General features: G+C 45.1%; 1 protein-coding gene across 5 annotated transcripts in view; it reads right to left on the reverse strand.

The window, feature by feature from the left end:
* SV2B (synaptic vesicle glycoprotein 2B) overlaps positions 1–15,434 on the reverse strand; it is a 243,612-nt gene that overhangs the window by 124,677 nt on the left and 103,501 nt on the right. The gene's annotated exons all lie outside the window — the stretch shown is intronic.

The raw sequence follows: 15,434 nt of genomic DNA on the forward strand, positions 1-15,434 counted from the left end.
TATGCATGGAGAACCTTTGGGAAATATTAACCAAATATTAACAGTAGTGACCTCTGGGAAAGGGGATCATGGGCACTGTATCCAGACAATAAAGCTTTCTGGAAGAAGAGGAGATAAGGGAGCAGCAGCAACAGGGGACCTGTGAGCTTCTTTCTGAAGCATGTGAATTACTCCAGAAAACAAAAATTGGGGTCCATACTTCAGCCTTAGGTCAACTTGGTTGGCAGATGTTTGGCAAGTTTATTTAACTCCTCTCAACCTCAGTGTTTCCCACCTTATAGGGTGATGGTGAGGAGAAGAAGTTAGAGCTTCCCAGGTGGCACTAGTGGTGAAAAAAAAAAAAAAAAAAGACCTGCCAGTGTAGGAGATATAAGAGACATGGGTTCAATCCCTGGGTCAGAAGATCCCCTGGAGGAAGGCATGGCAACCCACTCCAGTATTCTTGCCTGGAAAATTCCATGGACAGAGGAGCCTGGTGGGCTACATACAGTCCATGGGGTCGCCAAGAGTCAGACACAACTAAAGCGACTTAGCACAGCACAGAAGAAAGGTGAGTGGATAGATAAACACAGCCGATGTGTGTAAACCTCCATAAATATTACATGATCTACTATCGTAACTCTCAACACATCACAAATGTGCATTAGCTTTTCTTTTAAACAAACATCCCTACTCAAAACTAGAAAATGTTAGAAATTTTAAAGACATGAAGGCAAAACCTTCTGTCCAGTAGAACTTTCTGGGCTGCCTGGTACCATAGCCACCGGCCACCTCTGACTATTGAGAACAGGAAATGTGGTTAGGGTAACTGCGCTTGCAAGCATCGTCACTCAGAGTTGTCCGACTCTTTGTGATCCTATGGACTGTAGCCCACTAGGCTCCTCTGTCCATGGGATTTGCTAGGCAAGAATACTGGAGTGGGTTGCCATGCCCTTCTCCAGGGGACCTTCCCAACCCTGGGATTGAACCACATTTCCTGCACTGGCAGGCAGACTCTTTACCACTGGGCCACCAAGGAAGCCCCTCTGCCTTTGTACACCTTTCCTTTCTTGCAGCTCAGCAGAGCTGCATTCTATTGCTATATAGGATGCTGCTGTGAGGCTTTTGGAGCTGATGGTTGGAACCTAAATATTTAATATTTACTGCAGTTGCAGAGATTCCAAAGCAAGTCAAGAACAACGCAGTGTGACATTCTCCTGCTGTACTAAAGAGCCTTCAGAAGGTGTACTTAACACTCCGTGCAGGGACTTCCCTGGTGGTCCAATGGTTAAGAATCCACCCGCCAATATAGGGGACACGGGTTCCATCCCTGATCTGGGAAGATCACACACACTGCAGGGCAGTAAGCCCACAAGCCACAACTGCTGAAGCCTATGGGCAGCAACGACTGAAGCCCACACATCCTAGAGCCTGTGCTCCACACACAACAAGAGGAGCCACTGCAGCGCAAAGCCCACGCGCGGCAACAGAGAGCAGCCCCATTCACCGCAACCCGGGAGAGGCCGCACGCAGCGTCGAAGACCCAGCCAAGTAAACGAACAGACTCGGCGTGGCTAGGACGCCAGGCAAAAAACCAAAAGGCAGTGGGCAGATTGTAATCTATACGAAATGCTAGTGAAAGTGAAGTTGCTCAGTCGTGTCCAACTCTTAGTGACCCAGTGACCCCGTGGACTGTAGCCCACAGGCTCCTCCGTCCATGGGATTCTCCAGGCAAGAGTACTGGAGTGGGTGGCCATCTCCTTCTCCAGGGGATCTTCCTGACTCAGGGATCGAACCCAGGTCTCGCGCATTGCAGGCAGACGCTGCAACCTCTGAGCCACCAGGAAAGCTTACAAAATGCTATGTATCCCAAATTGAGAGGTGGTTGCAGGGCAGCTTAACCATCGTGGCTGTTATTTTCACAGGCATTGCATTGCTACCGATCTGGGGGATGTGCCTGGCCCAGCATCTGCTGAGTGATATTGAAGCTGTCAGAACCAACTGGTACAGCATCTGCAATATCTGCTTCAAGACACTGGACAGACGCAGACTTCCTGACCGTCCGTATGCCCAGCTGACATCCATGCTGCGCAGACCATAATCAAGACGCGTCTTGCAACCCCACCTGATGGAGCTGCCAAGAATGTAGCTTTGTGGGGATAAAACTAGGAAGTGCTGCTCACTGATAGAACCATTTAAAACATAACCAGTTTAAAAAAAATTGAATTGATTTTTAAAAAGCCAGTTAGGTCTTCAAATTTATTCAAGTTGAATTTTTGTTATTTAGCAGTGCCCTGTATAAAAACAAAGCAGATTAAGGGCAACAGGATCCTGGAACAGTGAGAATGGGCTGTTTCAGGCAGAGAAATAAAGGAAGACCTCATGATAAATTGACATGTGAGTAAAGAATAGAAGGAAGTAAAGGCATGAGTCATGTAGATACAGTCAGCACTCTCCTATCTGCAGGGTCCACACCCATGGATGCAGGATCCACAGATGTGGGAGGGTTGGCTGTACTACACCATTTTATAGCACAAGGGACTTGAGCATCCTCAGAATTTGGTATCCAGGGAGGATCCTGGAACCAATCCCCTGCAGATACTGAGGAACAACTGTAGTTGCAGAAAGTAGTTCAAATAAAGAGGGCAAGTGCAAAGTCAGGAGCTGTGAGAGATACAGAACAGAGGTGTGATGTGATTTCACAAATTTTAACAGGATCACTCTGGTCAGCGCTGTGTTGAAAATAGACTGGGCGTGTAGACAGGGGGTGGGCAGACAAGGAAGGGAACAGGGAAGCCACAGGGGAAGGCTGGTCTTGCCATAACCCAAACCAGCAAGAGCAGTAGTTTAGGCTGAGATGGTTATGACCGAAGTGGTAGGAACTGTCAGACCTGGCTCTGTGTTGGAGGTACAGCCATCTGGATTTGTAGATGGATTAGATGCGGGGTGTGACCACAAGAGAGGAATCAGATGACTCTGAGACTAGATGAAAAAAATCTGCATGAGGAGCAGCTTTGACTGAAGATGGAACAGGATCAGGAGATTATGGGAAGGCAAAACTGCAGGCTGGTGATGGGGTTCAGGAGTAGACTGTCCCGAAAGATGCCACTTTGGCATACTGATTATTTTGAATTGATGTTACTTGGTCCCATCACTTCATGGGAAATAGATGAGGAAACAGTGGAAACAGTGTCAGACTTTATTTCTGGGGGCTCCAAAATCACTGCAGATGGTGACTGCAGCCATGAAATTAAAAGACGCTTACTCCTTGGAAGAAAAGTTATGACCAACCTAGATAGCATATTCAAAAGCAGAGACATTACTTTGCCAACAAAGGTCCGTCTAGCCAAGGCTATGGTTTTTCCTGTGGTCATGTATGGATGTGAGAGTTGGACTGTGAAGAGGGCTGAGCGCCGAAGAATTGATGCTTTTGAACTGTGGTGTTGGAGAAGACTCTTGAGAGTCCCTTGGACTGCAAAGAGATCCAACCAGTCCATTCTGAAGGAGATCAGCCCTGGGATTTCTTTGGAAGGAATGATGCTAAAGCTGAAACTCCAGTACTTTGGCCACCTCATGCGAACAGTTGACTCAATGGAAAAGACTCTGATGCTGGGAGGGATTGGGGGCAGGAGGAGAAGGGGACAACAGAGGATGAGATGGCTGGATGGCATCACTGACTCGATGGATGTGAGTCTGACTGAACTCCGGGAGTTGGTGATGGACAGGGAGGCCTGGTGTGCTGCAATTCATGGGGTCGCAAAGAGTTGGACACGACTAAGCGAGTGAACTGAACTGAACTGAACTGAAGAAACAGCTGCTGTGAAAAGGACACTCTGACCCTCTTTCGTTCCCCTAAAAGCAGACCTCCCTCATGAAAGGTACCCTGCTTGTACCAGAAGGAAGAGAGACACCCCTATGACCAGAGACAGGGAGCTCAAGGCTGAGAAGCCTGTGTCAATAAACATTGTTATTTCTCCACTAAGTTACTACCCAATCCAAAACCCCTTTGCCTTGTCAATTCTTCACAAATTTAGTGTTTCTGTCTAAAAGGCATGAAAGCCGCCTGTTTGGGTCATTTCTTTGAGTACTTGTTTGTTTTTTAATGGTTTCCATGTACATACAAAATAAAATTTGTTTTTCTCCTGTTAATTTGCCTTGCATGCCTGTGTGTTGAATTGCTTCAGTTGTGTCCGACGTCCGACGTTATGCAACCCCATGGACTATAGGCTCCTCTGTCCATGGGATTCTCCAGGCAAGAGTACTGGAGGAGGTTGCCATGCCCTCCTCCAGGGGATCTTCCCGACTCAGGGACTGAACCTGCAACTCTTATGTCTCCTCCATTGGCTGCTGGGTTCTTTACCAGTAGCGCCACCTAGGAAGCCCCATAAAAAAAAAAAAAAAAAAAAACATTATTTTAACCATGTTTAACTGTACACTTGCTTCCTCATCGGCAAGTGGGCTTAAAATTAATAGCCTTTAGCCCAGAGTAACATGCCAAGCCCTCATCCCCATGGTGAATGTCCAGAAACTTCTACTGGGCCTCTGCTTCATTACCTGGCTTACCTACAGCCCCACCTGGGCACTGAAATGCAGGTCCTTCAATGGTTCTTCTCATCTCTTACTGCTTGTGGTACTGATTCAATACTAACAGGCTTGAAAACAAACAAGGACCATCACAGCCTGCAAAGTATTTACTCTGCTCCCAGAACCTGGGAGCCTAACACCTGCTCAGAAGCACTACTTGCTCCCACTCCATGCAGGGAGATCTCTAGGAGACGGAAGAACACTCTTTGCTATCAAACGCCTGCATCCTCATCATCACCACCAATATTCTGGTCCCCTGAGCATTCTGGCCTAGAGCATTGTTATCAGCCTATTTTTTTACCTATGCTCCCCCTCCTTTATAGGCTTCCCCGGTGGCTTAGTGGATAAAGAATCTGCCTGCCAATGCAGGAGACACAGGAGATGTGGGTTCGATCCCTAGGTCAGGAAGATCCCCTGGAGGAGGACATTGCAACCCACTTCAGTATTCTTGCCTAGCAAATCCCACGGACAGAGGAGCCTGGTGGGCTACAGTCCAAGGGGGTCACAAAGAGTAGGAACACTTTCACTTCCCCCACTTCAACAAATTCCACAGCCATTCATTTCCTAACCCTCATTCTTCCCCAGAGGGTGTGATGGCTCTGTTAAGAGTCACATTATGTTCTGAAAGTTTTTCCCCTGAGATATGTTGAGTTTAGCTCTCTGTAATATACATGGGGTGGGCAGGGGGAGGGGGAGGAAAGAAAAAAGTATTATATTCAATGCAGAAAAAAAAATTTAAGTTTCTTGGTTTTCTTTTTTAAATTTTGTTTATTCATTTATTTTTGGCTGTGCTGGGTCTTCGCTGCTGCCCACAGGCTTTCTCCAGTCACCGGGAGCAGGCGCGCCTCTCCAGTCACGGGGAGCAGGCGCGGCTCTCTAGTCGCGGGGATCAGGCTTCTCACTGCTGTGGCTTCCCTTGCTCTGTGCCCACCTGCCTCAGTGGTCGTGGCACATGCGCTTATTTGCTCCACAGCATGTGGACCTCCCCCGACTAGGGATCAAACCCGTGTCCCCCGCATTGGCAGGTGACTCTCAACGACTGGACCACAAGGGAAGTCGAGAAAATATATCGGGTAATACCAGATACGCTGCTTCAAACTGTAAATACACATGCAAAACCACAGGAGGTTCAGCCAGTCCTAAAGAGCCATCTCACGTCTTTAGAATCACTACGGCTTATGTCCCCTCCACCAGATCAGGCCCCGAGCACGCAGCAAGACTAGTCTGGGTCAAACCAAAGCTGGCCACATAGCTTTAATAATTATAATTAAGGGACTTCCCTGGTGGTCCAGTGGTTGAGAATCCGAGTTGCAGTGCAGAGGACCCAGCTTTGATCCGTGTTCGGGGAACTGAGATCCCAAGGGCCAAGGAGCAGCTAAGCCCACAAGCCGCAACTCCTGAGTCCACAGCCCAGGAGCTGCAACTTGAGAGTCCGTGCACTGCAATGGAAGATCTCACGTGACGAAACAAAGCCCTCACGTGTGGCAACTAAGACACAACGCAGCCAAAGAAATGAATATTTTTTTAATAAAAATTATAACTAAAATCTCCAGCCACCCTCCTTGGGCAATATCACCTCAAGCAGGTTCCTGCTTCCCCACCACCATCCCCACTCACCCCTTATGGTGTGCTCAGCTCCCAAGGTCTAGGTCCACTCACCGACAGCACAGCCCTTCTATTCATTAAGGTCATATGTTCTGCATTTCACTTAAAGAAAATAGTTTTTTAGGTTTCTGATACAAACACCATACTCCATTTTGACAAATATGTTCGCTTCCCCTAACAGATCTCCAAACACACCCCCTACGCACACACATGCCTCCTGGATGAAGACCAAAACCTGTCAATTGGGAAGACAAAGCAATTAGGAAAGTGTTAATGCCAAAAGTAATGTTTTCTTTGAGTAGACCTGGGTGCCTTGATTAAAGCATCGCTTTTTAAGATTTTATTGTGTTAATGAAATTTCTCTTCAAATACAGAAATGCATAGCGAAAATAATATACCATAATGAAAAACCATGAACTCATGGCCCAGATATATCTAATCTTAACTTTGACCTTGTGGACTTCTTGCTTTCAAAACAAAGAAAGTTGTTTGGATAGACTCGAAGCTCCCCCATGTAGACCTTTCCCATATTGTAACATCTCTCTCTCTTCCTCCCAGAGATTCACAGGTTTTTATTATTGTTCAGTCACTAAGCCATGGCTCTCCAAAAGTCAGACTCTTTGCAACCTCATGGACTGCAACACGCCAGGCTTCCCTGTCCTTCATTATCTCCCTGAGTTTGCTCATACTCACGTCCTTTGAGTTGGTGATGCCATCCAACCACCCCATCCTCTGTGCCCCCTTCTCCTCCTGCCCTCAATCTTTACCAGCATCAGGGTCTTTTCCAAAGAGCCAACTCTTCTCATTAGGTGGCCAAAGTATTTAGAGCTTCCCACATAACAGATGTTCAATATGTTTTGCATGACTTTTAAACTTTATATAAGTGGTGTCCTATGGTAAATACCCCAGTTTTTTAGCCCAACATTATAGAGATTTAGCCATAACATATATGTAATTCTAATTAATTTAACTGAGGTATAGTATTCCTTCGTACCTTTCTCTGTAATGATCCATCTCTTTAAGGTGATTTAGGTTTTTTGTTATTAAAAACAATGATCATGGCACACTGTGCTATATTTAAAATGGATAAGCAACAAGGACCTACTGTACAGCACATGGAACTCTGCTCAATGTTACGGGCAGCCTGGGTGGGAGGGGAGTTTGGGGGAGAATGGATACATGTGCATGTATGGCTGAGTCCCTTCAAGGTTCATGTGAAACTATCACAACATTGTTAATTGGCTATGTTGTTGTTTAGTTGCTAAGTTGTGTCTGACTCTTTGAGACCCCATGTACTGTAGCCCTTCAGGCTTCTCTGTCCATGGGATTTTCCAGACAAGAATCCTGGAGTGGGTTGCTGTTTCCTTCTCCAGTCCGCTATACCCCAGTACAAAATAAAAGTTTATTAAAAAAAAAAAAAAAAACAATGATCATGGAACTTCCCTGGTGGTCCAGTGGTTAAGACTGTGCCTTCCAATGCTGGGAGTTACAGGTTTGATCCCTAGTAGTCAGGGAGCTTGGAGAAGGCAGTGGCACCCCACTCCAGTACTCTTGCCTGGAAAATCCCATGGACGGAGGAGTCTGGTAGGCTACAGTCCATGGGGTCACTAGGAGTCGGACATGACTAAGCGACTCCACTTTCACTTTTCACTTTCATGCACTGGAGAAGGAAATGGCAACCCACTCCAGTGTTCTTGCCTAGAGAATCCCAAGGATGAGGGAGCCTGGTGGGCTGCCGTCTATGGGGTCACACAGAGTCGGACACGACTGACGCGACTTAGCAGCAGTAGCAGTCAGGCAGCTAGGATCCCACATACGACATGGCCAAAAAAACAAAACATAAATTAAGTAATATTGTAACAAAATCAACAAAGACTTCAAAAATTGTCCACATCAAAAAGAATCCTAAAAAAAAAAAACAAATGATCACAGCATTCCTTTGCATTAACTGATACTGACTCTCTGGGAAGAAGTGTGATATTTTGATAAGGCCATCCTTGCGCTGACATGGATCAGAGGCAGGGCATATGGCCTTTCCGGTTTGCTTTCATCTAAGACCAGCATCTGTGGGCTGAAGGTTGCATGGCTGACAGGCTGAGCAGCAGAGGGGCAAAGTCCCAACTTCCCCCCAGCAGGTGACATGCTGTGTAAACATCCGTCATCATTGTTATTTCCATCTACCCGGACCTGTGCCTAGCTAGACACTCCCAGCTGTCACCCCACAGTGCCAGTCCTGAAAGGCACAGTGCTGATTTTAATGCAATTTTATTCCAATAGCAAGTTGCATGGGCCCACCTTGCTCAACAGGCAGAAAACTTCCTTGGATCTATAAGCAGAGGGCAATTCACATCATTGCTGAATGTTCTTCCTCCCTATCTCTGGTGTTTATCCAGGGCATGTGCATCAAATGCATATTTCCCTACAGTGTCCACCCCACCCCCTGACTACAGGATCAAATCCAAATGCCCCAACATAGCATCAAAGGTCTTGCAGTCAACTTCAGCCCCTCATCTCATCTTTAGCCACATCCCACATCCTACCCCTCAGTCTGGGCCTCTGTCCAGCCTACAGGGCCCTACACACCCAAGGGGTGTCCAATTAGCCTAGCAACCCCAATCCAAGCATCGCTTCCTCCCCAAGGCTTTGGGGAAGCCCATCTAGACACAGCAGATCGCTCCCACATCTATGTTCCCATCATCTTTGGAACCTAGGGAACTCTGCAATGCAATAGTACTTAACAGCATCTTATTTGTGTGTGTGTCATGCCAGCAGCTTGCTAAAATTCATGAAATGTACTTTCCATTTTCCTATTCTATTTTTATAACCATTTTTAATTGAAGTTAATTTACAATGTTGTGTTATTTCAGGTGTATAACAAAGTGATTTATAGATAGTTTTACATATATATATAAGATTATATATAGAGAGAGAGATTTTATGTATATATATATATACACACACACACACACACATGGGCTTCCCTGGTGGCTCAGACGGTAAAGAAGCTACCTGCCATGCATGTATTCTTTTTCAGATTCTTTCCATTTTAGGTTATTACAAGGTATTGAATATAGTTCCCTGTGCTATACGGTAAGTCTTTGTTGGTTATCTATTTTATATATATGCATATGTACATATGCATATGTATATATATTATATATATATAGTGTGTATCAATTAATCCCAAACTCCTAATTTATCTACTCCCCCTCTTCGCCACAGCTGCTATCCCCTTTGATAACCACAAGCTTGTTTTCTATGTCTGTGAGTCTATTTCTGTTTTGTAAATAACCATTTGCATCATTTTATTAGATTCCCCATGGAAGCGATATCGTGTGATATTTGTCTTCCCCTGTCTCACTTCACTTACTATGACTATCTCTAGGTCCATCCAAGTTACAACATCTTATTTTAAGATGCTTTGTGCACAGTGTTCATCTCCTCTGGACTGTGAGTACCGCATCACAGGGGCCCTAATTTATGTTATGCTTCATTTTATACTCATGCCTGGCTCTGAACACAGAGTGAATAAATGTTTCACAAACACATCAAATGTGATCTTTTTCCATGATTCATTTCTCGCAGGAAGAGAAGAATTTTAGTATTTTGGCCTGTGAGTGAACTATTGATTTATTTTTGAAAAAAAAAAAAAAAGACTCTCAGCAGCAGATCTTTAATAAATTATTATGAACATAAAGTCTAAAGCACTTAAACAGCTTCCCTTGTATAGATATTTTCCTTGCCTGCAGACTGTTTTAAAGAGGTAGACACATTTTGTTCTAGATGTAACAGAATAGAACAGACCCTAATATACTTTGGCCACCTGATGCAAAGAGCCAGTTCATTGGGAAAGACCCTGATGATGGGAAAGATTGAAGGCAAAAGGAGAAGAGGGTAGCAGAGAATGAGATGGTTAGAGAGCATTACCAGTTCAATGGACATGAATTTGAGCAAACTCTGGAAGATATTGGAGGACAGAGGAGTCTGGCAGACTAATATACACGGGGTCGCAAAGAGTCAGACACGATTTAGCAACTGAAAAACAACAAAGATGAAGCCCTCCCCCAGGTCCACTGATTCCCCAGGCCCTTCAATCCCGATGCCGACAGAAAATGTACCTATATAACAGTGTCAGCATCCATAAAGCAACTACAGCAACAACAGCAAGCAAATTTCAAGGACTTGCATGTCAGGCCCTGAGTGGCGCTTTATCTGCACTTCAGCATTTAACCAGCCCACTGCCTTATAACTTGTGATGGCTCACTGCGTGTGTCAGCTTAACTGGAGCACAGGGTGCTCACATTAAACTGGCTGTGTGTATGACGGTGTTTCCACAGCAGGTGAGTATTTGAATCAGTGGACTCAGTAAATCTGTCCTCCACAGAATGGGTGGGCACCGTCCAGTCCAGTCCTCTGAGAGCCTGGCCGGAACAAAAGATGGAGGAACAGGGAAGTCATTCATTTCCTGCCTGCCTACTTGAGCTGGGACATCAGACCTCTGCCCTTGGACTAGGATTTACGCCATCGGCTCTCCTGGTTCACAGGACTTCAAACTCAGACTGGAATTACACCACCCACTTTCCTGGGTCTCCAGCCTGAAGACAGCGGCAGATCACAGGACTTCTCAGCCTCTGCAGTTATGTGAGCCAGTTCCTCATAGTAAATCTCCTCTCTCCATCAATAGGTAGATAGGAAGATGGGCAGATAGATGATAGATAGGAGAGATATATAGATAGATTTATGTCTGTGTGTTAGTCATTCAGTCGTGTCCGACTCTTTGTGATCCCCTGGACTGGAACCCGCCAGGCTCCTCTACCCAACAGGATTCTCCAGGCAAGAATATTGGAGGAGGTTGCCATGCCCTCCTCCAGGGAATCTTCCTGACCCAGGGATCAAACTCACGTCTCTTATGTCTCCTGCGTTGGCAGGCGGGTTCTTTACCACTAGCGCCACCTGGGAAGCCCAGATAGATAGATAGCTATAGATAAATATGGCTTCCCTGATAGCTGAGCTGGTAAAGAATCCTCCTGCAATGCAGGAGACCCCGGTTTGATTCCTGGGTAGGGAAGATCCCCTGGAGAAGGGATACGTTACCCACTCCAGTAATTCTGGACTTCCCTGGTGGCTCAGCTGGTAAACATTCTGCCTGCAGTGTGGGATACCTGGGTTTGATCCCTGGGTTGGGAAGATCACCCAGAGGAGGGCATGGCAACCCACTCCGGTATTCATGCTGGAGAATCCCCATGGACGGAGGAGCCTTGTGGGCTACAGTCCATGGGGGTGCAAAGGGTTGGACACAACCAAGTGACTAAGCCACAGCACGTAGATAAATACAAATGAGGTAGAGACAATGTAGCATCCACCTGTTTGCATGCATATAAAGAGAGCATATATAGATGTACGTAATATTGAGACTACTGGAAAATATATATATTATATATATACTACTGGATAATATATATATTATATATATTTAATATGAGTGTATATTACATATATATTATATATACACTACTGGATAATATATATTATATATATTTAATATGAATGTATATTATATATATATAATATATATAGGGCATGGCAACCCACTCTAGTATTCTTGCTTGGGAAACCCATGGGCAGAGGAACCTGGTAGACTGTAGTCCATAGGGTCACAAACAGTCAGACACAACTGAGTGACTGAGCACACATACGCGTGCGAGTGCACACACACACACACACACACACACGCAATGGACCACCCTCCACTCCAGACGGCCCTACATATCCAAGGAATATATACATTCTACCCAAAGGCATTGTTCCTACTTTATCTAAACAGGAAATGAAGCTCATGCGGCCTAGAGACGCAAGTTGCCGGCCCCACGACAAAGGTTGTGCCTTTGTGGGGTGGTTAAGGCAGAACGACACGTGCCCTGCTCTGTCCCTCGCCCAACACATCATGAACCAGGGCCTCCTGCCTCCCCATCCTACCGTTCCCGCTTCACTGGGAAATGTCTTCTCTCCCCACCTCCCCTAGTACAAGACCCTAACTGAAACTGCCTTTGACTGACCCCAGCTGACTTTGCCTCAGTTCAACTCCCTCCTGTGCTGGCCATCCACTCCAGCATCTCAGTGCCTCAGCCAGGGTCCTGTAAGATAGCAAGCCTCCTGATGATCAACTGCAAATACAAATGTTGGTTTACAACCCTGCATTTACACTGTAGAAGTAGGGGGAAACTTTGTGGGTCCTTATTGGAGAAGGCGATGGCAGCCCACTCCAGCACTCTTGCCTGGAAAAACCCATGGACAGAGGAGCCTGGTGAGCTGCAGTCCATGGGGTCGCTAGGAGTCGGACACGACTGAGCGACTTCACTTTCACTTTTCACTTCCATGCATTGGAGAAGGAAATGGCAGCCCACTCCAGTGTTCTTGCCTGGAGAATCCCAGAGACGGGGGAGCCTGGTGGGCTGCCGTCTCCAGGGCAGCAGAGAGTCAGACATGACTGAAGCAACTTAGCAGCAGCAGCAGCAGCATGGCTATTATTCAGGTTTGATAAACCTAAACATGCTGGAATATGGAGGAAAACAAAGAAAATCTTTTTTAGCTTGCTCTCTCTGAGACAGCAATAAGCACATTCAGAGCAGTTAAATCTACTCCAGTGATCTATTTTGTGATGATTTTACAAGCACCCCAGTTGATAATTAATCCTCAGGTTAACATAAATGGACAGATATGAAAGTGCTTCCTGAGTACTTCCTAGAATGAGGAGCTTTGAGAAGATGAGAGTTGCTCTCATTCTGTGTTGGCAAAACGTCCCTGTGCTTTTCTCACATATTTGAAGGTCTTCAAAGGTCTTAAAATTTGTAGAATGTGTAGGGTGGGTCCACTCTGAGATCTGCCTCTTGCTTTGACCTGGTAAGTGAAGCCACCATCTGCTCTGCTTCAAGAAAGAGAAGGAAATACAGACAGTCTGGGTTTTCCTATGGGAGTTCCCTGGCTCTGCTGTTGGGTTTTTTTGTTATTAATTTTTAAATCTCCAGCTTGGAAAATGTCAGGGCAAAACAAAGTGAATCCTGCTTCTTTGGAAATGAGAGGTTAACTATATGCATCAAGGTCAACAGGTACATTTTTCAAATAATGTTTAATGAGGTCCTGCTTCGTGGTGGGGTGCCAGGCGGGCACAGCAAATAACCCCTGTGCAGATTCACCTCCTATATCACTTACAGGGGCTCCTTCCCATCCTTCTGCATTCTCAGGCTCACCTTTCCTGACTCCCCCATCACTTCCAAGAGCTGGACAGGGCACGATACTGAGCAAATACAAATGCCTAAGAGACAAATGTCTCACTGAGTAAAAGTGACCACTATGTTTTAACAGATAGAAAACAAATCAGTGACCTGATTTGCTTTTCCACTTTAGAGAAGAAAAGCAGGGGAGGGAGGGGAATAGTGTATTGTATAAATACAGCCACAGCCTGAAAATGACAGGTTTGAACATTCCAGGCCAGCTCACTGCATCAGGAACAGCCTCCACTCTACCCGGCCTCTGGAGCCTGCCAGAAGGTGCCTGAAAAACAGTGCAGCTTTGTTTCAAGGTAGGAATCACACAGCGGTCCCTAAGGCCCATCTCAGAAAAAGCAGCTCCTGTCCACAGCAAGAAAAACTTTCTGAGATTTTCAAAAGTAGAAAAAACAAATCAGTTAATTCCATGACCTTGTGAAACAAAAGGAAATGTTACCTACTCTCCTCTTTTCTTCTCATCCTTTCTTAAAGGGAAGAATTTTGTCAAATATTTTAAAACCATAGGAGGGGTGACTCAGTGACCATTGTATTCAAAGCTGAGAGGCCAAAGGTCACTTCCATGACGAAACTCGGCCCTCACAGCAGAAGAAGTCAAGATATCAGATTAACAAAGACTTAGAGAAAGAAACTGAATTAAGACAGTCTAGAATTTTGTTAGTCAAACTTTCCATTAAATGCAAAAGTGAAATAAAGATATTTTGAGTCATTCAAGGCCTTAGAAGGTTTATAACACAAAGACTCACTTTGAAAATACTTTTTAAGAGGGATAGTACCGCAAAAAGAGAAAATAAATTCTAGAAGAGTGCTATATACAAGGAAGAAAAAGTGAGTAAATATACTAACACATTTTATTTTCTAAATAACTGATGACTCAAATACATACATATTTATGTATGTATGTATATGTGTATGTGCTAAGTGCTAAGTCGCTTCAGTCGTGTCCGACTCCATGTGACCCCATAGATGGCAGCCCACCAGGCTCCCTTGTCCCTGGGTTTCTCCAGGCAAGAACACTGGAATGGGTTGCCATTCCCTTCTCCAATGCGTCAAAGTGAAGTTGCTCAGTCATATCCGACTCTTAGCGACCCCATGGACTGCAGCCTACCAGGCTCCTCCGCCTATGGGGTTTTCCAGGCAAGAGCACTGGAGTGGGGTGCCATCACCTTCTCCCGTACCTAGAACTAAAGATCAATGCTATCATAGGGGTGGACAGGGAGGGCCAGACCAGAGTGAAGTGAGACTATGACAATGTATTTGCTTAGTTCGTAAAGATAAATGCGGCTTTAATGACCTAGAGGTAACCACAAGGAAACTAAAACTACAACTTTAAAAATCTGTAAAATAGAATTCAACATATGTATTAGAAAGCAGGATGGGAGGGGGAAAAAAGACAAAGAGTATGCAAAATCAAAACAGAAAACAAGATAACACAACAAATCCTAATATAATAATAATTACAACTGAAGTTAACATGATTGAAATATCCTCAGGTTGCATTTTGAAAACTATCCAGGAAAAGATAAGAGATTTGTTGCCTATAAGAGATTTATTCAAAGCAAAAGTTCATGGAGAAATCACGTAAAAGAAATATTTTGCACCACTTGGCAAAAAGGACAAGAAAAATTTTATCTGAGCTATTGCAGTAGAGGAGAGAGACTCCACTGTTGAACTGAGCTCAACTCCAAAGGCAGCAAAGACAGCTGAAGCGTTACAGCCAGAAAGAAGAGTGAAGGAGTCAATAGATGGAAAATCACTAAGAAGAACCTGGCAAGATAATAAGGGTGGGGAAATTTTTGCAAAACTGGCTTAATAGGATTCTGCTAAAGGCAGGTAAAGGACTTGGATATCAAGGATGCAGGATGAGGCATTTGATCAGACATGAAGGACGGGGAGGTTCTCCCTAAACTCATAAAGATTCTTTGCTGAAACTGAACTCTGAAGGCCAAGGTCAAACTCTAGACTATTAAGAGGAGCCTACCA

Source organism: Ovis aries, chromosome 18 (genome assembly GCF_016772045.2).
Source record: "Ovis aries strain OAR_USU_Benz2616 breed Rambouillet chromosome 18, ARS-UI_Ramb_v3.0, whole genome shotgun sequence".
Taxonomy (NCBI): domain Eukaryota; kingdom Metazoa; phylum Chordata; class Mammalia; order Artiodactyla; family Bovidae; genus Ovis; species Ovis aries.